At 37.1% G+C, this 22,508-nt stretch overlaps 1 protein-coding gene across 1 annotated transcript in view; it reads right to left on the reverse strand.

The window, feature by feature from the left end:
• The window catches only part of adarb1b (adenosine deaminase RNA specific B1b), a 171,415-nt gene that overhangs the window by 87,951 nt on the left and 60,956 nt on the right, over positions 1–22,508 (reverse strand). Inside the window, exon 2 of the mRNA XM_065252256.2 lies at positions 16,548–16,610. The gene's annotated coding sequence lies outside the window, so the exon portion shown is untranslated. The remainder of the gene's footprint in view (positions 1–16,547; positions 16,611–22,508) is intronic.

Here is a 22,508-nt window from a genome sequence, read left to right on the forward strand (position 1 = left end):
TCTCCTAAGATAAGATGAACTGAAATCAGCTTACTATTAGTATTTAGAAAAGAATAAGACTGAAAAGCATTATTTAGATGAGATTAGAGTAATTGTGATCCTACAATACTAAAATTTTAATACATTTTACAAATAATAAATGAAGTTTTGTAATTTTCAATGTTAATATTGTAAAAAACACTTGAATATCTGTAGTAGTGTTTCTCGTTAGTTACAGTATACCTACACTATAAGAATGTATCTGGTACTACCCAGTACTTATCTAGAGTAACATAATAACTACCAAGTATGTACCGCTGGTAAGTACAGTAATGATACCAGTTAATTACCATGTAGATACCTGAAAGTAAGTACCACACATTTGTCGGCAAGTACAACTTATTTACCATATATGTACAAAGTAAGTACACATACTGTAAAATAAAGTGCTACCGAATTTCTATTTCTATGAAAGTTAATTATCTTTTAAGTCCCCCTGTGTCAAAGAGCTGAACAATAACTTCTTGTTTTGATGATGTGTGTCCTCACTACAGCACACCTCTTATGGCATGGTTTCTGCCATTTGTTCAATCGAGATATCTCGTTTTGAAACGAAACTCTTCATAAAAAACACAGAAACTTTAATCTAAATAAATCTAATTTATAATGCATTTACATTAGCCTCCTAAGACCTGGTGTGTCCACAGACGTGGACATCACATTTTTTGTTGTTTGCACCTTAAAGGGACACAAGGCAGCATTTTTATGTTAATAAATCATCTTCGTAAGTCGGTATATGGTTAAATGACTCATTACATGACGAATGAAGACTCTCTCGCCCGCCCCTACCGTCTGTAGGAAGAATACCCCACTTGCAAGTTCGCTGTATCCGACCCGGTGTCCTTCAGTCTCGTATAGTCTTAGATATAGAACGCATTTACTCCCAGACACTAGGGGGAGCTAGTAGAGAAATAATACTCAGACTTGCCTTGTGTGCCTTTAATATTTAATTCTGTGTAACTGGAACCTGTTGTACACAAACGTTCTTCCTAACCCCAAATAGCTGGAAGAAATAAAAAAGACAAACCAAAACTCGGGTCTTAGGAAGTTATAAATTTCAATAAGTATGTGTGTTCCTTGGCTATCAAACCCATGACCTTTGTGATATTGCAATGCTCTACTTGTTGAGATACAGGAACACTAGACACATAAATATAAAGCCTGTGAAACACTATAAAAAGACATGAGAATAATCTAAGCCTTTCAAACAATCAGCCAATGCAAAAACAGATGGCTTGACACAGCCTAAATAACAACACAACAAATTAAGTTAAATCTACCATCATGCAAGGTGACACGGTCACTCTAGTCTGCCCGTCTGGTTTGTCACATTGTTATCTGTGCGAGTTTCACAAAATCAATACACGATGGACAGAGCGTTACAGCCATGATTGTGGAAACATCGCCTGTCACGCTGGTGGAAAACTGCGGCATATGGCCCACAGCTATGATGGAATCACGCCATCAAGGACACAAGAAATGAATCCAACAGAAACGCATCTCACTGCGGTCCAATCACCATCAAAGCAACTGCTGAGATAAATACATGCTGAATGCATATCATAGTGCAGCACATTATAAAAAGCGTGGGCATGTAGCGCAGTCAGTAAAGCATTGTGTTAACGTCACAAAGGTCATGTGTTCAATCCCAGGGAAGACACATGCAAACAATACATTTACAAACAAACATTTTCCAGTAAAATGAATGTCATTATTTTGCACCATCCTCTAAGAAATAAATTAGTTGATGCAAGGTTATTTTAAAGGACAGAGATACAAAGAAACACGCCTCATCTCCGCCCAACTAATAAGTCTGTCGCATCTCCGACAGAATTCCTGCAGGTGGAGAGCGCGCAGTGACTGCGCAGACAGAGACGCATGCTCTCGTTCATCTTCACTGCCCCAAATCTAATTACATCAGCAACATTCATCAAGTAAACCTGTAGTTATGCTTCCTCTAACATCTAATCTCACTGCGGTTTTCCCACACAGGCTTTAAGTTCATTGGTATTTGGCTAACATACAGCCATTACTGATTACAAATAAACACGTGTGCATTTACAATCTGATGCGATTTGGCACGGTAATGGTGCATGGACGATTTGAGGGACAAGTTCATCGCTAGCTTTTATGGTCACACCCCTTTCTGCACAAGATTAATGTCTGACAGACTGAAAACAAACAAAAAACACAAAATAAAACAAACCACAAACAACAACAAGAAACAAACAGGACAAATTGTTCGCAGACAAACTCAGTAAACACACAGATGCTGTCCTGAAGCCACGGCAGCATTTAAAAGAAATGTAATACTGATGATTTTTACTTTTAACTTCTGCCTGGAGTAATTTATTCATAATGAAGTTTCTTGTCTTAATCTTGGATGCCATTTTTGGAGGCTCTTTTCCATCCCAACCCCGTGTAGATTAAAGTCACCACAAAAAGGAGAAAAAAAGCCACAAGCCTACCACAGGGCAGTGGGACGGGTGACCACTGGCAATTATGGCTTTTGGTTGTTGTTGTGAGGGCAAAAATGACCTATGAAACTAAAAATGTCACAAAGGACAGAAAAAAGAAATGCATTTTCTGTGATCAACCCTAAAAAACAAGCATGAAAGCTGGGTGGAGAGCAGTCATTGGAAGATAAAGTCAAGTGATAAATGATACTTCCAAAGAAAAGTTTAGGAAAAACTACATTTGTTCTAGTGTTAATTTTGTCACCTATTTTTAATTTAGTCTTAGTCTTAGTCTTGTGCATATCTTTTTTGTTAGTCAAGTTTTTGTCGACTAAAAGTCCCGTCATTTTAGTCTAGTTTTAGTCAACTAAACGTCTTGTCATTTTAGTCTAATTTTAGTCAAAAGAAGACTTAATATATCTTAGTCAAGTTTTAATTAAAACATTTTTGTCTTTTTTTTAAATAAATTATTTCTGAGATTATTTCTGATAACCATTTCAGTCAAATAGTGTTACACACATCTCAAATATTGGTTAAATGTCATAATCACCTGACAAAATACACTTTTTGAATGATTTTTGTTGAATGCAACTTTGTTAATGGCGGTGACGTATCTCTATCGCGTGTAAATTGCGTCATTCATTCAGTGATGAGTTATGACAGACGCGCAGTTTCATAATAAGAGCACGCAGTCTTTTTATGAATGAATTCACATTTAAATATGACCTCATTGCATAAAATGTAGTAAAGACGATTGTAGACGAAAATGAAGAGAGATTTTATCTTAGTTTTTATTTTATGCAAAACATTTTAGTCTCGTCTTTTTTCGTCAACAAAAATGCATGTTAATTTAGTCTTAGTCAGCGTTTTTGGACATTGGTGCAGTCTCGTCATCGTCTCGTCTTAGTCATGGAAAAAAAGGTCGTTGACGAACATATTTCGTCTCGTCTCGTCTGACGAAATTAACACTAATTTGTTCTGTCAAAAAAGTTAATTTCATTAATGACTAAGCTATACCTGTGCAAAGTCCAAAATAAACTTTTTGACAAGGTGGGCGAGTTGTAAAAATGCCATTGACATACATTTTTCCCTTAGGACATTGCAATGTTGACCTATTCAGATTTCAACGTTTAATCCTTTTGAATGTTGCTGAAAAAAACATCAAATTTAAAAACAAGCCCATCATCCAGACACGCCCATCATCCGCTACGTTAAAAGCAGAAACGTCGCTCGCACAAATACACAAATTTGATTTCACAGGGCACCGCAAGTACCGACAGGCGAATTACATCAATGTGCCGCGAGAGCGATTCAAAAGCAGACTCCTTTGTATGATTTCTCACATCACTCTTGCAGTACTTTGATGGTTCTTCTGGCGACGTATAAAGCCGAACACACCCAAATATTGTAACTATTTTTTTAAGCCTGGCTTTTATCCAATGGTTGAGAGGAAGGCAGAGAACGCTGGTATTAAGAGACTGTGACGGCCGTCAATTAAGCTGAAGTGATGTCTGTCTTTCTCCGTGCTCATGATGGACGCGTGTGCACACACACACACATTTTCTGCACTCAGCTACCTCGAAAAATTGTAAAGACGTTTTAAAAACAATATCACAAAAATTTCTTGATCCTCAAAATCTGTTTGCTGGTGTGTTCTGGAAGTAAGTATTGTTGTGAGCTAAAAGGCAGAATATAAATGTTTTTATTCTTTTCTATTATTATAAATTTACATTATATCATACTTTTATGTTATCTTTCAATAAATGCGTTTCCATTGCAGATTTGCGCAAAACTTAAACGTTATTTTCTAAATGTCGACAAAGACTATGATGGAGAAATGATGGCGTTACTATTAACCGACGATATGCGACTTAAACATTGTTTTTCTTCTCATGATAAGTCATTCCAAACCTCACGTTGACTGATGTTGGTAGGTTTACCAATATTAAATCCGCACTAGGCATTATTTTTAACAGAAGGAGACATAAGAGTATTATATGACTAACCTGCATCAGGTGACCTGAAAATGCAAAAAAACTGTTTCCATTGCAGTATTGCGAAATACACCTTTTCCGAAATGCCTGAAATAACACCTCATGTGAGCGTAAATTTTTGCAATATATGAGAATTTTTTGCGATATTGACGTGTTTCCATTGGCCATATTTGCAATGTCAATTTGCGCAACTTAAAGGAAAATGAAAATGCAGCTAATGTTTCAATGTAACGTCCCACATTGTGCCAAACAAACTTACTACTTGGTTTGTTGGGTGGTCAGATAAAGTGGACATAAAGTGTCAACTGTTTTGAAGTACATATTTGAGCACCAAACTCCATCAACCTAACAGTGTGGAAGTCTACAGGCTTCTATAAACACAGCACAGACTTTAGTCTGTCTTAGTTGAAATGACTCGTGAACTTGCGGCTCTGATGTTTAACGCCAAGTACAACCTGGCCACCAGGCAGGAAAAGGCCGATTGACATGCTAAAGGCATCATGGGTCAGACTGGCAGTCTAAACATCTCTAGGTCACAAAAGCAGTCACGCACATTATGTGCCCCATAATGCAATACAGCATTAAACGTGTAGGGAATTCATGAAGCACACAGATACTGCTTTCAGATGGAGTGGCCTTTACTACACAGAGCCGTAGTTCACTGACTAGCAAGTCAATATCGTGTTAATTATTGCAGGCGATAATGAATGCAATATTGCCTAGCTACTAATCACCGAACAGGCTTTAATAATGAGATGCGCATGACAATCCCACCCGATATATCGCCCAGCCTTGCTTTCCACTTAAGCTTTTTTGCTAAAAGTAAATGAAAAAGAGAATGCTAGATTTTGGTTATATTAATCACAGTAAGCCAGATTTTCTAAACAGGACAAATAAGCATGAGAGCGCAATTCCAAAAAAGTGCAGATGGGAGTGAAAATGTATGTGAAAAATTATCTAATTTCCATAATGATGACAATTTAACTCTTGAGTTTTAAGGTGTTAAATACTGGCGCAAATAGCAGTAAATTCACAGGCGCAAATCTTAGCATATTCAGTTGCATGTTTTATTTAAATACTGCACTCCAACAAATTTAGCATTTGAAAGGGAAACTCTTGCAAATGCACATGCAATAAGGTCGCAAAAGTAACCATAGTCATTATAGATGCACCAATATTTCGGTCAACAATAGCAATTTTTTTTTCACTATCGAATATCGACAGATTTAAAAAAAAAACTGAAAGTCATGGCCTGATATATTAATTAGAAAATTTTATCTTAAGAATTTAGTTAAAAGGGGTGTCACGATTCTCCAAATCCTCGGTTCGATAACATTTTCGATTCTAAGGCCACGATTCGATTCTCTTTTTTTTTTTTGAAAGACAAAAGTGCTATATGCCATTATTTATTATTATTATAGTTTCACATTAACATGCACATTGTGTGCTTTTTCTCGCATGTGGGTTTGTGGGCTTCACTTTACACGAGAGAGCTTGTAGAGAGAGGATTCCTTCTTGCACGCACATGGACTTAATGCGCACATTTTGGACTCCTAGCATCTGAAATAAATCCAGATGCGCTTCTCTCTGTCTCACGTGCACGCGCTCTCGCATCTATCCAAAGTCTAAACATAAACTAAAGTAGTAATCCTTACGCATTTGTTCACTTTAATGTGTTTCATGCGAGCTGAGGCAAACTATCCCTTTTGTTTAAAATATAACAAGCTGCATCTCGGCTCTTTCGTGCACATGCAGAGAGCTGCGTTTTATCTGAAGTCAGATCACTAGGTAGTAATCCTGTTTATGAGATGCATTTCAAGGAGTTGTAGCAATACATCCCTCGTGTTTAAAATATAAATCTCTGAGAGGTTTTTTCCCCGCTTGGCAAGCCGACCGGACATGACATGGGGGCGTGGCAGCATCGACGATCCCATTTTTTATTCAAAGTTCGAGGTTGTGACTTAATTTCGATCGATTTCGATTTAAAATCGTCAAACCCTTATTAGTTAATGTACGTTAATATAACCACCAAACTATCAGTATCGACATCGTTATCGGCAGATAACTCAGAATAATCGGCTATCGGTTGAAAAATTTAATAAATCTCTAATACCCATACCTTTTCTGTGTGTCTTCAGGAAATCCAAAAAGTAGTTTATTAACGCTAAAATATGTTTTGTGTTGATGCAAAATTTAATTAAATCTGGCCCAGTATATTCACATTTTGAGAAGACTTTCTTTCATAATTTTTGATGAAAGTATGATCAGCACTTGACAGGTTGCTTACTACCCCAGGTCAAAAAAATTCACCCAAAGTCTCCATTATTCTATATTCAGGTATAGTATTGTAAAATCATGGTATTTTTACAGCATTAAGCACCACTAATTAATATGAAGAGCAAGCACAAGTAGAATAATATGGCAATTTTGGCAATTTTTAGACAGCTGACAAAACAATAAGAAGCCCTAGATCAAAATCAGTCAATCAGCATGCCACACACCAATTCCGCTTTCCCAACAAGACCAGATCAGATAGCACCACCAATCACAGGGCTTCAGAAAACAATATCACTTGTGTCGTCAAACACATGCTTTCTAGATAAGGGAAAACGGCGGAGAACCCTGGTGAAGATCTGCAATATCACTGACTCGGCGCCCAACTTCTTAGCTAAATGGGGAAAAATATGTATTATTACAGTAACCGATTCAACAATCCTTTATCCCAAAATCCACAAGGGTTTGATACGAGATACATTCTGAGCTTTATTAAAAATCTGTCAAAGGCCTGGAATCAGGCCCTAAATAACACAGTCAACTATTTGGCGATCTTTGAGTAAAAAAGGCCTTCGGCAACCTACCACGGTAAATAGGACACGTATCGAGTTTTCTTTACGCCGACCGGTTCACATGACAAAAATCACACACATCTACATAATTGGCGCTATTGACTTGTCTGCGGAGCCAGAGGTGGACCATTATCAGAACCGACCCAAACCTCCAGGGCTTTAGCTCTGCCTAGCGTTATAGGAGAAGACAGAATAGCAGCTGCCTGTGAATCTCACTGCACTTATTTCTATTGACAGCAAATTCAATAATAAACTCGCACTCCATGTCTCACTCTCACAGCACCGCAGAGACCTCTCGTATGTCTCACCCAAAACAAAACTGAATGACGCACAGGAACAAAAAAAATCGCTCACTGGTCAAAGGCTACATTTACACTGCGGCTAAATGTGACCCAAATCTGATTATCTCTTCAAATCTGATTTTCTTCATAGGGCTGTTCACATGATATTTTAACTGTTTTTAAATCAGACGCCGGTCTGAACAGACCACACTCTTTGACTGACCTGCATCCATATAACAAACAGTAGAATTTTTATCATTATGAACAAATTAATGTATCAAACTTATAGTTAGCCATTCAATTCGTTGGAATGCTTGATTTTAATTTGCAGGTTTGATATTCCAAGATAACATTGGCTCAAAGCTAGCACACCGGTAACTCGGGTCGCATTGGTGTCACTGGTTGCACTAACCACGCCGGCTATCGGCGCCAACGCTGCAAATCTTTTGACAGGTACAGTTTTATGGCGCTTTTCCATTGCATAGCACCCCACGATTTGTTTGGGTCAGGTCGGGTCAGCTCATCCCACTTTGGTTTGGTTAGCTTTTCCATCGAGTTTAGTAACACTTCGGAAAGGAAAGGGATTATAGGTGTGTCGTTATATTTGCGCTGCCTACTGCTGTTACATCATACAAGTGAGAGCGTTGTTGTACATTCCCATATATTTATTTATTTCTCAGTCCGCCACAAATTTTAAATTGACCACCACAAATAGATGTTTGCACATTGCGTTTATCACTTCCTCTGTCTCACATGAAAGTTTCTGTACGAACACCCGTGGCGTCAGTCGACGCACTCCGCTGAGCCTCATTTAAGTTGCATATATGCGGACGTGCGCGTAGCGAATGTGCCGCTACAAACTGCAAGTTTTGGAAAAAATGTTATGGTGTTCTAATTCTCAACCTGTGGATGTTTTTCGTCACTAAAATGGAGTTTGGGAACTTAAAGAAAAGCACAGATGGCAATAGGTTTACTCGAGACAGCGCAAGCTAGCACGAAGGTAAAGCAAATTTTTTACATTATAGCGATGACGCTGGTAGTGACGATTCTCTCAGACAATCAGTGATCTACAGTGTTTTCACATCACATTTTGGTATCAGGTCAGGTCGATTAAAACCACAACTGATGTGGTACTAAAAAGTATTGGGTACTACGTACTGCACCCAGTGGAAGAGCCCCCAAAAGGTGCCATTATATTACACAAAATACACGGAAATAAACAGGCTTTTTTCGCAGAAGGTCTGCATTTGTTAAAAAATTGTTAATAAAATATTTCCAATCAATATTTAATGTTCCTTGCCTTACATATGAGGTAAATAGCTGGATAATGTACAGGCAGCAGGTTGTTATCATGAAATAAGCTCCTTTAGTGTGATAAGACCCTCCACTTCACATCGGACCCTCCTCTTTTTTCTGCAATAAAAACCGGCTGCCTATACATTATCCCTTACTTAAAACATGGTGTATTTAATAATGCAGTTGTGTACACGATGCAAACTACATCTAGGAAACACCTGCGCATCTGTCCCAGTTTCCATCTGAGCAATGAACGCATGAAAATGATCAATGAAGATCTTATTTGATATTGCCAGCTCTGACACATACAAAGCAGCGGTCTATTACTGAATTTAATGCCCCACTACCCGCATATGAATAGAAGAGAGATTTTAATATTGCTTTGAAAAGATGTATTGCTGTTCTACATAACAAAGGACACAGACTCAAAGAGATTTATCTCTCTTCGATTTCGTTGGCCGCCGCAGAAGTCCTAGATCTGCATTTCTAACAAAATGCTTCATTCACACTGCACTGCAGTCCTGGATCTGAGGTCATCCATCAAAACACAGGGAGGAAAAGGGAGTGGAGAGCGGGAGGGCAGAAACTATACTGATGTCAGAGAAGAGAGGAACCGTGTGTGACAGTGAATACCAACTTTCACAGCCACTTTAATGTTTAAGTGTATATATCATTCATTTCCTCAAATGGCATTTCAAAAATTTTAGGAATCTTTATTTTTTTAAGAGTGTAGAATTACATAAAGCAATCAAAAGTTATTTTATTTTTTTGTTATTTTGGATTGCAGGGACTTACTCAAGTACTTTATTCGCAATGATTCATGAAAGCTAACGGTCACAAGATTTTTCTAGAAACAACTCCATTTCCATTCACAACTCCATTGTAGTCATGTCTGTTGAAATCAAAAGCAAACCTCATGAGTGACACATTAAAGATGTGATTAAAATCAGGGTATTCCATCAAATTTATATTCCTAAAATATATGAAAAAACATTAGCATTTGTTATTGAGAAATGAATTTGAACTTGCTTTCTCTGCGGTATTCTGATATCGGAGATCTTTTTTGTTATCTGGACGATGTTTTCCTCGTTTAAATTTTTAGTAAATAAATGCAAATAAAAACATAATTTTTATTAGGAACTTAGCAAAAATGTTGTCGGTAGTTCAGACTGAAAGAAAAATTATAATTTTACGTAAACACATACTGTACCTATAAATAGTAAATCTAGAAATAATGAAAGAGACCATTAAATTGGTCCATACATTTTTTCTGTGACTGTATATGTGACCCTGGACCTGTAAATGTGTCTTATGTTTTTTTTTTTTTTTGAGATTTATACATCTGAAAGATGGAAAAAAATAAGCTTTCCATTGATGTTTGTTAGAATAGGACAATATTTGGCCGAGATACAACTGTTTGGAAATCTGAAAACCAAGGCTGCAAAAAATTGAGAAAATCAACTTTAAAGTTGTCCATATGAAGTCCTTAGCAACACCTACGACTAATGAATTTTTTTTTATATATGAAGAGTTTGGTTCCAAAACGCAATAAACGCCATTTTTGAAAAAAATGAGTTACTGCCAAAATCAGTATTATATCAGGTCAGTAGTTAAAAGTAAATAATTAATTTTACGCAAAATCCAATACCCGCCGTGATATTATGTCATCTTTTCTCCCTTTGTTCCCAAAATGCGACAAACGCCACTCCTCCTTTTTTACAGAACGCAATAAATCCATTCCTGATATTACAGCGGACCATTCACGCAATGTAAACAAACATGGTGGCGCGCTGAGTACACGGAATCCTAATTTTCCTCATCTACTTTGTACTTCGTGATCAACAAACAAAACAAAATAATACTTTAATAGCATTGCTAAACCTGTGATGGTTTTCTGTGACGGGAAAGAAACGTAAGCCATCAACATCTAATAATTTCCGCGAGAGGCACTCGGCTGCTTGTTCTCCAGACAGCATCAAGCTTCTCATGCTAAAACATTGACCCCAGAGGATCTTATGAAAACTTTACATTATTTTACTCAAAGTCAACGAAAATCGAGCGGGACCAAAACATTTTACAGCTGATCGCTGTGAAAATGTAAAGAGACGACGTCAAATATAACCGCAGCAATGTGTTCTGAATATAACAAAGTAAGTGTTTTGGTTAATGCCATTAATGTTTATTTTTTAATCATTGTATACCACTAGTCAACTAAATAAATATAAAATGGTAAAGATGAATGCACATTTATACATTGATTTAATAGATTTATAGCATTTTGAAATAAAAAACTGTCATGGATTTATTGCATTTTGTGGAAAAAATAATTAGTTTTTATAATAAATCTTTGAAAATCAAGTTATGGATTTGAATTTCTTATGTTTTTATAACCTAAAGATGCTATGTGAAAGTTTGTAACAGAAAATAGTGGTTTTCATCTTGTCACTTTCTTGGTATAGAAAACACGTTTTTACCGAAATTTGTCAAAATGGATTTATTGCGTTTTGGAACCAAACTCTTCATATTTAAGTAGGAAATGTATTTCCATGAAATATTTTTATGGAACATGATCTTTACTCAAAGGGATAGTTCACTTTAAAATGACAATTCTGTCATCATTTACTCATCCTCATGTTGTTCTAAACCTGTATGAACACAAAAGAAGATATTTTGAGAAATGATGGTAAACACACAGCAGTAAGTGAACATTGACATCCATAGTAGGAATAAAATATTTTGGAAGTATTGTGATAAATGACTAAGAAAATATTTTGATAAATGATGGTAAGCAAAAAGTTGACGGTACCCATTAAATTCAATCATATTTTATTATTCGTACTATGGAAGTATATGGTCACTTACTGCTGTGTGTTTACCATCATTTTTCAAAATATCTTCTTTTGTGTTCAACAGAAAAAAAATTCATACAGGTTTAGAACAACATGAGGATGAGTAAATGGTGACAGAATCGTCATTTTAAAGTGAACTATCCCTTTAATATCCTAATGATCTTTGTCATAAAATACAATGTATTGTCTATATATACCGATGCTAGTTATGACCGGTTTTGTGGTCCAGGGTCACATATGTGACCCAGTCTATAAAAACCCAGCTAAGTTTTTAATTTTCAATTTTTATATTTATTTATTACATATTTTTTAAATTAGCTTGGGTTCTTTAATGTTGTGTAATTTTAAACAAATGATAAAACATATCAACAAGTAAAATAAAATAAAATCTACGAGTAAAACAGTAGACCAGGGATATTCAATTAGTTTGTCATGGGGGCCAGTTCATGAAAAGCATCTCAAATGAGGGGCCGGAGATATATCAGTGATAATTACTCCGTTTTCCTACATTTAAACATACTAATGTTATATTCCAAAACTGCATAACAACAAAATCAGTGCATTGTACAATAGGCTTTTTCTATAAACATGTATTTTGAAACCGCATAGAACAACATCAGTGCATTGTTAGATGTCTACGTAGGCTTTTTCTACATCCAGACATGTTTATGTTTTATGTTGTATTTTAAAACTGCATAACAATAAGTGCATTGTAAGATGCCCAAGTAAGCTTTATTCTACATTTAAAGTGATAAATAAGAGCCATATCACACTCATTGAGAATTTAACTCATTTACTCACTTCAGTGCACATAACAAAAAAGTTTATAATATGGAAAATAATTGTTTTATGCTGTTTTTTGTCAAAGCGAATTATTACGGTAGTCCTATTTAAACTACAACAGCCATCTTAATAATTGACAAACATTTGGCTAGCTTCTAATAAGAGAAATTATACTTTTAGATTTCGCAAGAGCAGTAAAATCAGGTGTATGTTTGCCAGTGCGATACGCATACAGTGCAGGTGCTGGGCTGTGAGCGATGGGCGATTAACTGTTACTCGTTTTAATTGCATTCTTTTGTGAGAACGATGACTCCCATAATATTTGAGCCTTTGTCTGCTTTGAATTTTAGAGAAACGGATCTTTTTGTCTAGTTCACAAAATCGTTTCAAAGAGTTTCCTTTATTAAGACATCTAATGTCATTGTGGATAAGCAAGTCATCATTGAGCCGACATATCAGACAACAATTGTCGGAAAAGGCAATGTTTTTAAGCTGGAAATACAACAAATAAAGTTAAAACAGCCATAGAGTCCGGTCTCTTAACTCACCACTCAATCATCGCTTCTTGAGACACGGGCGCGGCTCGCGTTGTGGACCAAAGCGCGAATATGACAACGCAACACAGCTGCTCGCACCAGTCACGTGACTCGCGCTTTGCAGCTCATACTGTATGAAACAGACGCACGCGCATCAATTCGTAACTGTAGGGCCCGTTGTCGAACTAACTAAATGTATTTTATAGATGTCTTTTTTACAGACTACATAAAGGGCCGGATCAAATTATCTTGGGGGCTGGGTTTGGCCCGCGGGCCGCCAATTGAATAGCCCTGCAGTAGACTATCAAAAAGTAGCCCTCCAGATTGTTTTATCCATTGTGGTAGCCCTAGCACACAAAAAGGTTGGCGACCCCTGCTTTAGAGTTTATGGTCAGTCTGTATAGAAAGAGTTAACATGCCACCACTAAACAATCAATGGATAAAATCTCTATGGAGAAAATAAGAGAAATGGACTGTTGGTCTGTTTGGCTCCGAGCTCGTAGCTGTGATCCAGGTATCGAATCATTGATAGTCTGGGCAAAGCTTTCAGATGAAAGTACTGCTCTATTTGGAAAGCAGGGTGTAGATTTATAATAAGGTCTAGAGGGAACAACTATATTCATCTCTAATCAATAGGCAGTGGGAACAATAACATTAACTTGTACCAAACTTAGCCTTGGGCGAAAGGAGTTGCCTTGTTCTGACTGGGCCAAAAGAGTGGGCGAGGGATAAGGACACAACACAGCCTAAATTCAAATCCACATCTCACATATGAAGCCACATTTTAATCCTGCAGTTAGAGTTAAATCACTCCTAAACTTGGTCCATCTTTGTCCTCACCGTTGCAAACTTAAATACCCATGACACAGTTTTTTACCTGACGGGAGGGGATCTAGTGGTCCAATAACAGCGCTTGCGATCCGTGTAGAACTGACGTTCTGTTAAAATTTTGACGAGGTGCACGTCTGGCTACGCATAGGCTACGGATAATCAATGGCGTAGCAACAGCGTAGACTTTATGCACAACTATAAATTGGACTTTATAGAAGCAAAACAGTTTGCAGACAGTGATGAAGACCCTTGGCTGCTGACTGAGGATGTTTAGCTATACACTGTTATGAAGAGGCAGGGCGTCTGTTATTTAATTACACATAAATATATAGCTGTGCACCTTTGGACTATACCTCCAAATACAAAAAATGTGCACATAGCATGATGCATATGGTTTTAGTTTCACCGCTCACGCCTAAATGAAAGAGTAAGAGAGCAAAAGAGAGAAATTAAACTCTTTCATTAAACTTACTTGAGTGCTGAAGAGTGAACGACCTTGATTGAATAAGGATCCTATATCAACTATAGAGATGTTCATCTTCACACTGTCTGCTCCCAAGAGCTCTGAATGCAGTCTTAAGACTGTCGTTTTCTAAGACAGTTAATTCCTCAAAGCAAATGTAACAGGATAAACCTCGCAAGGGTCTGAAATCCCAGCACACTTGGGACCCCTGGCACCCACGTCTTTAGACGGCTTACTTCTACAACAAGAGAGGCTTTGCAAAGCCCAAAGGTTTTGTTAAGCCTGCGAAACATGCCTAAAACAATGCATGGTTTCGAAAGTTGCCTGAAAAGCTTGAATCACATGCTTGGCCAGAATTTTAGAAAGGATCAAAATAAAATCGTCTCTGGTTCAGATCTTTCTGAATTAAATACCTTAAAATATCACAGAGACCTTGGCCTGCGAACACTTATGACGCTTTTTCATTGCATAGTACCCCACGGTTTGGGTCGGGTCAGCTTACTTTTGGGGGGCTTTTTTTACTTGATATAGTACGTAGTACCCAATACTTTTTTACTACCACCTCGGTTGGGGTTCTAAGCGAGCTGAGCTAATACTAAACGTGACGTAAAAACATTATGGATCACTGATTGGTGCAAGAGAATCGTGACGAGCGTCATGTTAAACGCAAAATAAGCTTTAAGCTTGTCATCTGTGGTTTGCTGTAAGTTTCCAAACTTTCTTTTAATGGTAAAAAACATTCACAGGTTGAGAATCAGAAACACCATATCAGTGTTTTCCAGGCTTGCGGTTTGTGGCGGCACATTAGCGATGCGCAGGTTCGCATGCACATATTTTTTGCAATTTAAATGATCTTTACTTAAAGGAGCAGTATGTAGGATTGTGGCCAAAACTGGTATTGCAATCACAAAACTTGTGGCTAAAACTGGTACTGCAATCACACAGCTGGTGGCCAATACACAAAATGACAACATAAACATCAGTTGAGGGCTGCAACTCCACTTTTTAAATGACAATATCCTGGCCAGACCACTGCTGTGAGTGATATAAGTATTTGAAATTAAAATGATTTCTTAATGTCTAGTGACATATCAGGGCCAATTTATGATTAATTGATATAAATTTCTTACATACTGTTCCTTTAATATCCTAATGATTTTGGCATTAAAGAAAATGATAGTTTTGACCCATACAATGTATTGTTGGCTATTGCGACAAATAAACCTGTGCGACTTATAACTGGTTTTGTGATCGAGGGTCACATTTTGGTTCACCAAAGGTTCTTCGTAGACTACAAATAGGTTATAAAGAAACTTGCCTGAATAGTTCTTTGGGGAACCAAAAATGGTTCCTCTATGGCATCGCTGTGCTTATTTTTAAGAGTGTAACTGGTTATTGATCAATAACAAAATTACACAACATCAGTGCTAAAAAGCAAGAGGTAAATGAATCCAGGTCCACGTAATTTTATCTTTTAGCAAGGCTGTACAGTACGTCTCCGATGGCAAGGCATTGAAACATAGAACAAAAAGCTAAATTTATATCACCTTTGTTAAATAAATTAATGAAAGCCTTTGTTAAAAGGGTGGTTTCATATTAACATGAGTAAAAAATAAATGTAATTTTCCATTGCCTATCCACTTCATATACATCAGAGAGTCTATGTGGGCTAGGCGTTAAAAAACTTTTATTTAGATATTCTTTTGAAGTTTGACAACGTCTGATATGTATTTGATCATAAGGAGATTAAAACCTTCAACCTAACATTCACTGTCACGAGAAGTAGTTTCACTAAAATAAATAAATGAATTACAAAATAAGCAAACATGTTTTTCCCAACTTAAGCCAAAATAACCATTTATATGGTGCAATATAAAGCAAAAAAACAACATTTTACAATCACTTAAACCAAAGTGCTACTTAAGTATAGACCAGAGGCACTATAAAAAATACTCTGCAGTCACCAGACGAGAAGGATTCACATAACTATTAATAAAAACACGTTGCCTTAAAATCACTGCAGTATTCACAATGCTGCTAAACGTTCACAAGCAAAATCCTCAAACAGAGTAAATCTATCTGATACAGCACCAGGCTATCCTGCCATCAAGTCTTTTCATATTTTGCCCCCTCTCTGTGTGTGTTTGACTATGTTCATTGCAGATTCACTTACCCGCTGTTTTATAGCAGTGAACGATGGTTCGACCTCTAACAGTCCTCGACAAGATTCGTCCCGCTGCGAAGAGAAAGAGGAATAAAACATCAGCCCAGAGCTCATGCGAGCCTTTATTAGATGCTCCTAAACTCTTTAAATAAGAGGAACATGGTGAGAAAAATGAGCAGATTTCCCCAAGAACCAGATGTTAGACATGTTCTTCATTTCCGAACTCCTCTCCGCTCCCATATAAAGTCTGAGAGGATTCATCAATGTGGCAGGCAGATGAGTCGAATGTAAGTGAGGTCAGATGTACAAACACCAGTGAAGTGTCATGATTTCTGCTATTGAATTTGATAACACTAAAATGAATTTATTATAAAGAACTTATTTCAGTTAAAAAAAATTATATTAATAATTATTTAAAGGGGTGGTCAATTGTATGCATTCTGATTTATTAACACAGTTATAGAGTTGTTTCCTAATGCTAAACGTAGGCAAAGTGTCAAAAAAGCAGTTGGGCGTGTTACAGAGTATTTCTGTGCTGAATGCACTTCGCCAGGGTTAGTACAAAGTTTTTTCGATTACGGGTCCAGCTGATGTTTCCGGAGTTTCTATACGTATCACTTATTTATATGGGCACTTCCCCCAGAAAACCCCGCCCACCCGTCAATCAGCGGGAGACGCTAGAACTTACAAACATCACATCACGCGACAAGCTTTGTTTAATTTCAAAACACAGCAATGGCACGAAAGAAGAAGTGTGTTTTTGGATGCAAGGAGAAGAAAGCCAGCATTATGGATAGTGATAGACCGATATATCGGTCCGATATTTGCAAGTTTTATGTGTATCGGCATCGGCCGATACATGGCTGCCGTGTTCGCCGATTTTTTTACGGCATTATTTACAGACGAGCGATTGCAGGTCATGTGATTAAAAACAACCAACCTTTCCATGACAACATCGAAAGCTCGGCCTTACAGCTGATTATAGCTGAACAAAGCGGGTTTTTATTTCTCATCTCTGTGGGGCGGTTTCCCGGAAAGGGATTAGACTGGTCCTAGACTTAAATAAATGTAAAAACTGTCCAAACTAATCACATCTCTTTTTAACAACATGCCATTTTTTTTAAACATAATTTTTACGATGTAAATTGAGTGAGCAAAAGCAGTATCGGCTCCAAATATCGGCAAAAGAAAATCGGCAGCCTGTATCGGTCATCGGCTAAGGCTGATGAAACAAAAATCGGTATTGGCACTGAAAAATCCATATCGGTCGATCCCTAATTATGGAAACAATGGATATAGTTTATTATCCGGGGTAGCAGCGGAGTTTTGCGTGTGTGTTTGATGCACTGGATGTCATTGAAAAGTCCCAACTGGGTCATGAGTTGAATGCGGACTTCAACCTTATGTTGGAAATAGGCACGTGCATATTATATAAATAACACGAACATGTAGTGAATCATAAGTTAAACAGTGTTGCATAGTGTTGCAGGACTCGTAATCACTCCTCCCGCCGTAGTTACTCCTCCTTTATTTTTTCGTACGTTATCGGAAAGAATCGGTAAAGCTAATCTTTATTTCCTTTTTAAATCTGATTAAACTAAAGACTCTTTGGAGATATAAAGGATGTAATACTAAATAAGCATGTCTGTGGTTGATATTATAAGAGCCTATTTATTCAGATAGATCATTACTAGGGGTGGCACGGTCCATGAAAAAAATCCGAACCGTTCGGTTCGCTTGTCTCGGTTCGGAGCGCGTGTGTGCCGAACGGTTCAACGGTTCATGGCATGCGCAATGTAGTCTCATGCCCTGTATGTGACCTCAGATAGCGTGTTTCCCTTTCGCGCGAAAGAAGTGACTGGTTTGGAGTATAAGTAACTGCAGGTTATGTTACATGTAGAAATGGCAAGTGGGAGAGAAAAGGAAGTCTGCCCGCAGTTGGAGGATGCGCCAGCGTCGTATAAGTTTGGTGTGTGGAAACATATTTTTATTTCATGTTACTTATGATGACAGCGGAAATAAAACAATAGATTGAACTGCAGTCTATGGGTTGAATATGCTCGAACAGCCACAGGAGATCGCCTTCTCTCCGACCATTTATCTAATATGAGGTACTGAAAGTTTTACGTCTTTTCGTATTCAGCGCTATTTTTAGCCTTTCATTGATACAATTAAAGCGGCTGATTTCCGCGTAGTTTCATTTTGCTAGGGTGTGAAAGTTGCGCGATCTTATTTCAGAAATTTCCCCTCAAAGTAATCAGGACAGAAGTGGTCAAAAGTGGACAAAAGAGACGGATTTAAATATTACAGGTGCAAATGTTATGTTTCTCACTCGTCCACATATACTCTCAGTATTAAAGCAGCCTCTCAGTGATAAATCTAAGAGCTACACTGAAGTTGGCATTTTAATAAATGCAAGTTATCTTTGTGTGCTAAAAATGCACATAAGGTTTATGTAGATGGCAATACACATTCTCTTTTGCCAAATAAATGAAAAGCATGTTGAAATCATCAATGTCTTCCCTCTTGCTCTATCAAAATCTCATCTGGCTTTCCTCAGAGATGGTCCCAATAATGTGCTTAAAGTCAAATTCAGTTTGTGCATGATTACATGATATAACTTTTTTTTTAATACTGTATCCTAAATTATGGATAATTAATACATTAATAAGATAATACATTTCTGGAGTGTTAAAAATTTAAAGAAAAAATAACAACAAGAACCGTATTGAACCGTGAACCGTGACCATAGAACCGTGATACGAACCGAACCGAGGGTTTTGTGAACCGTGCCACCCCTAATCATTACTATTATAAAATCAATGCACACAGCTTTCTGTGATTGGTGGAGCTTCTTACCACTGAAACAGCAGGTGGCATCTTTGAACCAGTGTCATTGCATAATGATCCAGGTGGATGACCTAGTATCCAGTGTTGCATGCGACTTATAAAACACATTGCATTTTTTAAGGTCAGCGAGAAATAAAATTTGTCCTAACAAATGGCAGTTTGCATCCTATAAGATTTACAAACTAGGGCATCGCATGTTTTAAACTGATATATAACATGGTTGCATGAATATCCGAGCACTTTCTGGTGGTCTTTTCAAGCAGCCTGCAATTTTTAAAGCTGATAGTCTATAATAGACCCGCTTCCCTTCAGCTGTGGCAAATAGCTGTCAAGAGAGCGACCGGCCCTCTTTTCTTATCATAAATACAGCTCTGACAGAAACAGGAAAGAAAGGAGACTCAATAAAGGTCTCAAAGCAGATGACATCATGACCGCTCTGAAATGGAGGTCTAAAAATAGACAAAATATCCCATCATGCTAACTTTAAGGAGACTGATGGCACGCTCAAATGAGTCAGCTCAAGACAGAAACGCAAATAATGTTGACGCAGACAACAAGCACTCATTCTGTGGTGTTCGGGATTTTAAAAGACATGTAAGAAACTATTTGTTTAGGTTGGAGGCGAATGAGTCTGGTCAGCATTTGTATAATGTTGCACATGGTTAAGAATGACCAAGGGGTAAGTGATTTATGATAAAACTGTAATTTTGGGGTGAACTTAACCCTTTAATCTCAAGTTCAAAGTCTGAAGCTAAGGCCTTTAGAAAACCTATAGCCTAATAAAAAGTGCATTAAAATCAACATGATGATTGATACATCCAAGTAAAGATGAAAGCGCAGTAATAGGTGATTATCAGAAACTTAACCAGAGTTTTTCCTCTTACTTTAGTTGTATGATACCAATAAATGTGTGATAATTTAGTTTGGACAGTGCTGAAAGATAGAGCTGACAGCATGTGGTTTGTTTATCCCCTGATTACTCTGCATATATTATTAAAACATTTTCTAGAAACACAAGTAGTACACATGCACTTTTATATAAAAATAAATTAACATTCTGCAAATCTGCCCATTTTCTGGTGTTAGACAGGAACGCGTGAGATTGTGTAATTTAGTCCCCGGTCGACTAAATAAATACCCCATAAAATAAATAACCCCATACTAATAATGTGCTCTCAGCATGGCAGTCTCTGTTAAAAGCCTTCTTCCCGGAAATAAGAATGAACTAAGTGCTACCAAAATCCCATATCTGATCAACGACTTGCCCGAGAAAGCAATTCCTTAATGTTCAAACACAAGCAATTCACTTAAAATTCTATCCAGAGAATTGGTCGATGTCAGCCGATTTGCTTTTCAACCTAACAGGCAATAATTGCGTAATGCATTTATAGGAGGAAAACATAGTGGGCATGGCTTCATAGAAAAGACAAAATTAAGACATTACAATGCTAATGAGAACTAAACCACTAAAGCGAAGTGGCCGACTCAGCAGAAGCAGAGACTTCAGGCGCCCGGGTAAATGGAGGAAGTCGACTGGCATGCCCGTGACGCTGCATGCCAAATCAGCTCGCACAATTACCACGCTCTCTTGTGTGTCATTGAAAGAAGATATCATTACCATTAGAGTAAATGTTTTTGACAACTTCCATTAAAACAACTTTATTTTGCCTCACTCTACCGCTAATCTGAAGATCGTGAAAAGTCTGTGCAAGCTTGTGTACACTAGAGGTCTCACGGTTCTCCAAAACCTCGATTTCGCTTACATTTTCGATTCTTAGGTCACGGTTCAAATTTTTTTTAAAGCACAAAAAATGCTATGCCATTTTTAGACTAGACTTTTATGAAATATTATATCTGACCTTGAACCTGAAGATGCCCAGCCATGTTAGGCCCTGTTTACATTAGAGCATTTGCGATTTAAAATGGCATTTTAAAATGAAAACGATCCTTGTTTATACTGGCATTTTAAAAAGAATCTTCATCCACACTATACACGACCATAAACGCATGAAACATGACCAATCACGTAACTGGGCATGCGCATAAAAGTGAAAAATAACTTATTAATCTAATAATAGCTTACCTTTGCGCGTTTATGCAGCCTAGGGGTGTGCGATATTGACAAAAATTCATACCTGGATCCTTTGCCGGCAAACTACAACAGACACTATTTTCAACCTATAAAAATGTGTTTGGGAAAGTCTTGTATTGTTCTAGCACCCCCCTACAACATATGATTAATAGGTTAATGTTGATGTTATAAACCAAACAGAAACGTCTATATGATTTAAAAAGGACGCATTCAAGTGAACAGTACTAAACAGTAGCCTACATAGCTTTAGCCTACAGAAATGCTTATTGCTTTAATGTAGGGAGTTATAATAGTTAATTGTTCGCAGTTCATATTTATGATCTTATAGTCTATTTGAAAATTTTCATATGACTGTATTCTTCAGAAAAACACCAAATAACTTACCTTACCTGTCGCTGTTCAGTGTGCAATTAATTAATAAAAATGTGTATGTCCGCTAGCAACACAGAAATAGCAAAAAGCGCAATCAGCTAAACGAGCATTAAATATTAATATGACATTGATTTTTTTTGTATTTATTAATTTATATTCACAAAACTTATCAACAAAACATCGATTAAAATTAAGAGACAAATTATATGAAACGAAAATCATTTTTAAGTAGCAAACAAAACTTAAATTAAACTCGAAAATAATGTCTGACCCATTACAATTCTCCCTTTAAATTGACCTTTACAACACCCTATATGGCGTTTAAAATTACGGTCTCTCTTTCGTATTAAGCTAACTAAATTTAAACAAAACATAAACAACATTACAACAATATTCAAACCCAACAATACTCAAACATAAATATAAAACAGACATTATCTATAAGGATACATGTCAAAACAATCTGATATAGCGTTTATACTAGCTGGTTGGTAGATGTTACCAATTTTTGGCAAAACCTCCATTGCAAACCTCCATTTACCTGAATAAAAAATTTTTTACTTTGAAAATGATGCGCTGTCACGTTAACATCAGCTGTTCGTTTAAATAAGACTCCGTCTACGTTCATTTACACTACAGCGCAACGTCTGAGTTCT

Source organism: Paramisgurnus dabryanus, chromosome 15 (assembly GCF_030506205.2).
Source record: "Paramisgurnus dabryanus chromosome 15, PD_genome_1.1, whole genome shotgun sequence".
Lineage (NCBI taxonomy): Eukaryota > Metazoa > Chordata > Actinopteri > Cypriniformes > Cobitidae > Paramisgurnus > Paramisgurnus dabryanus.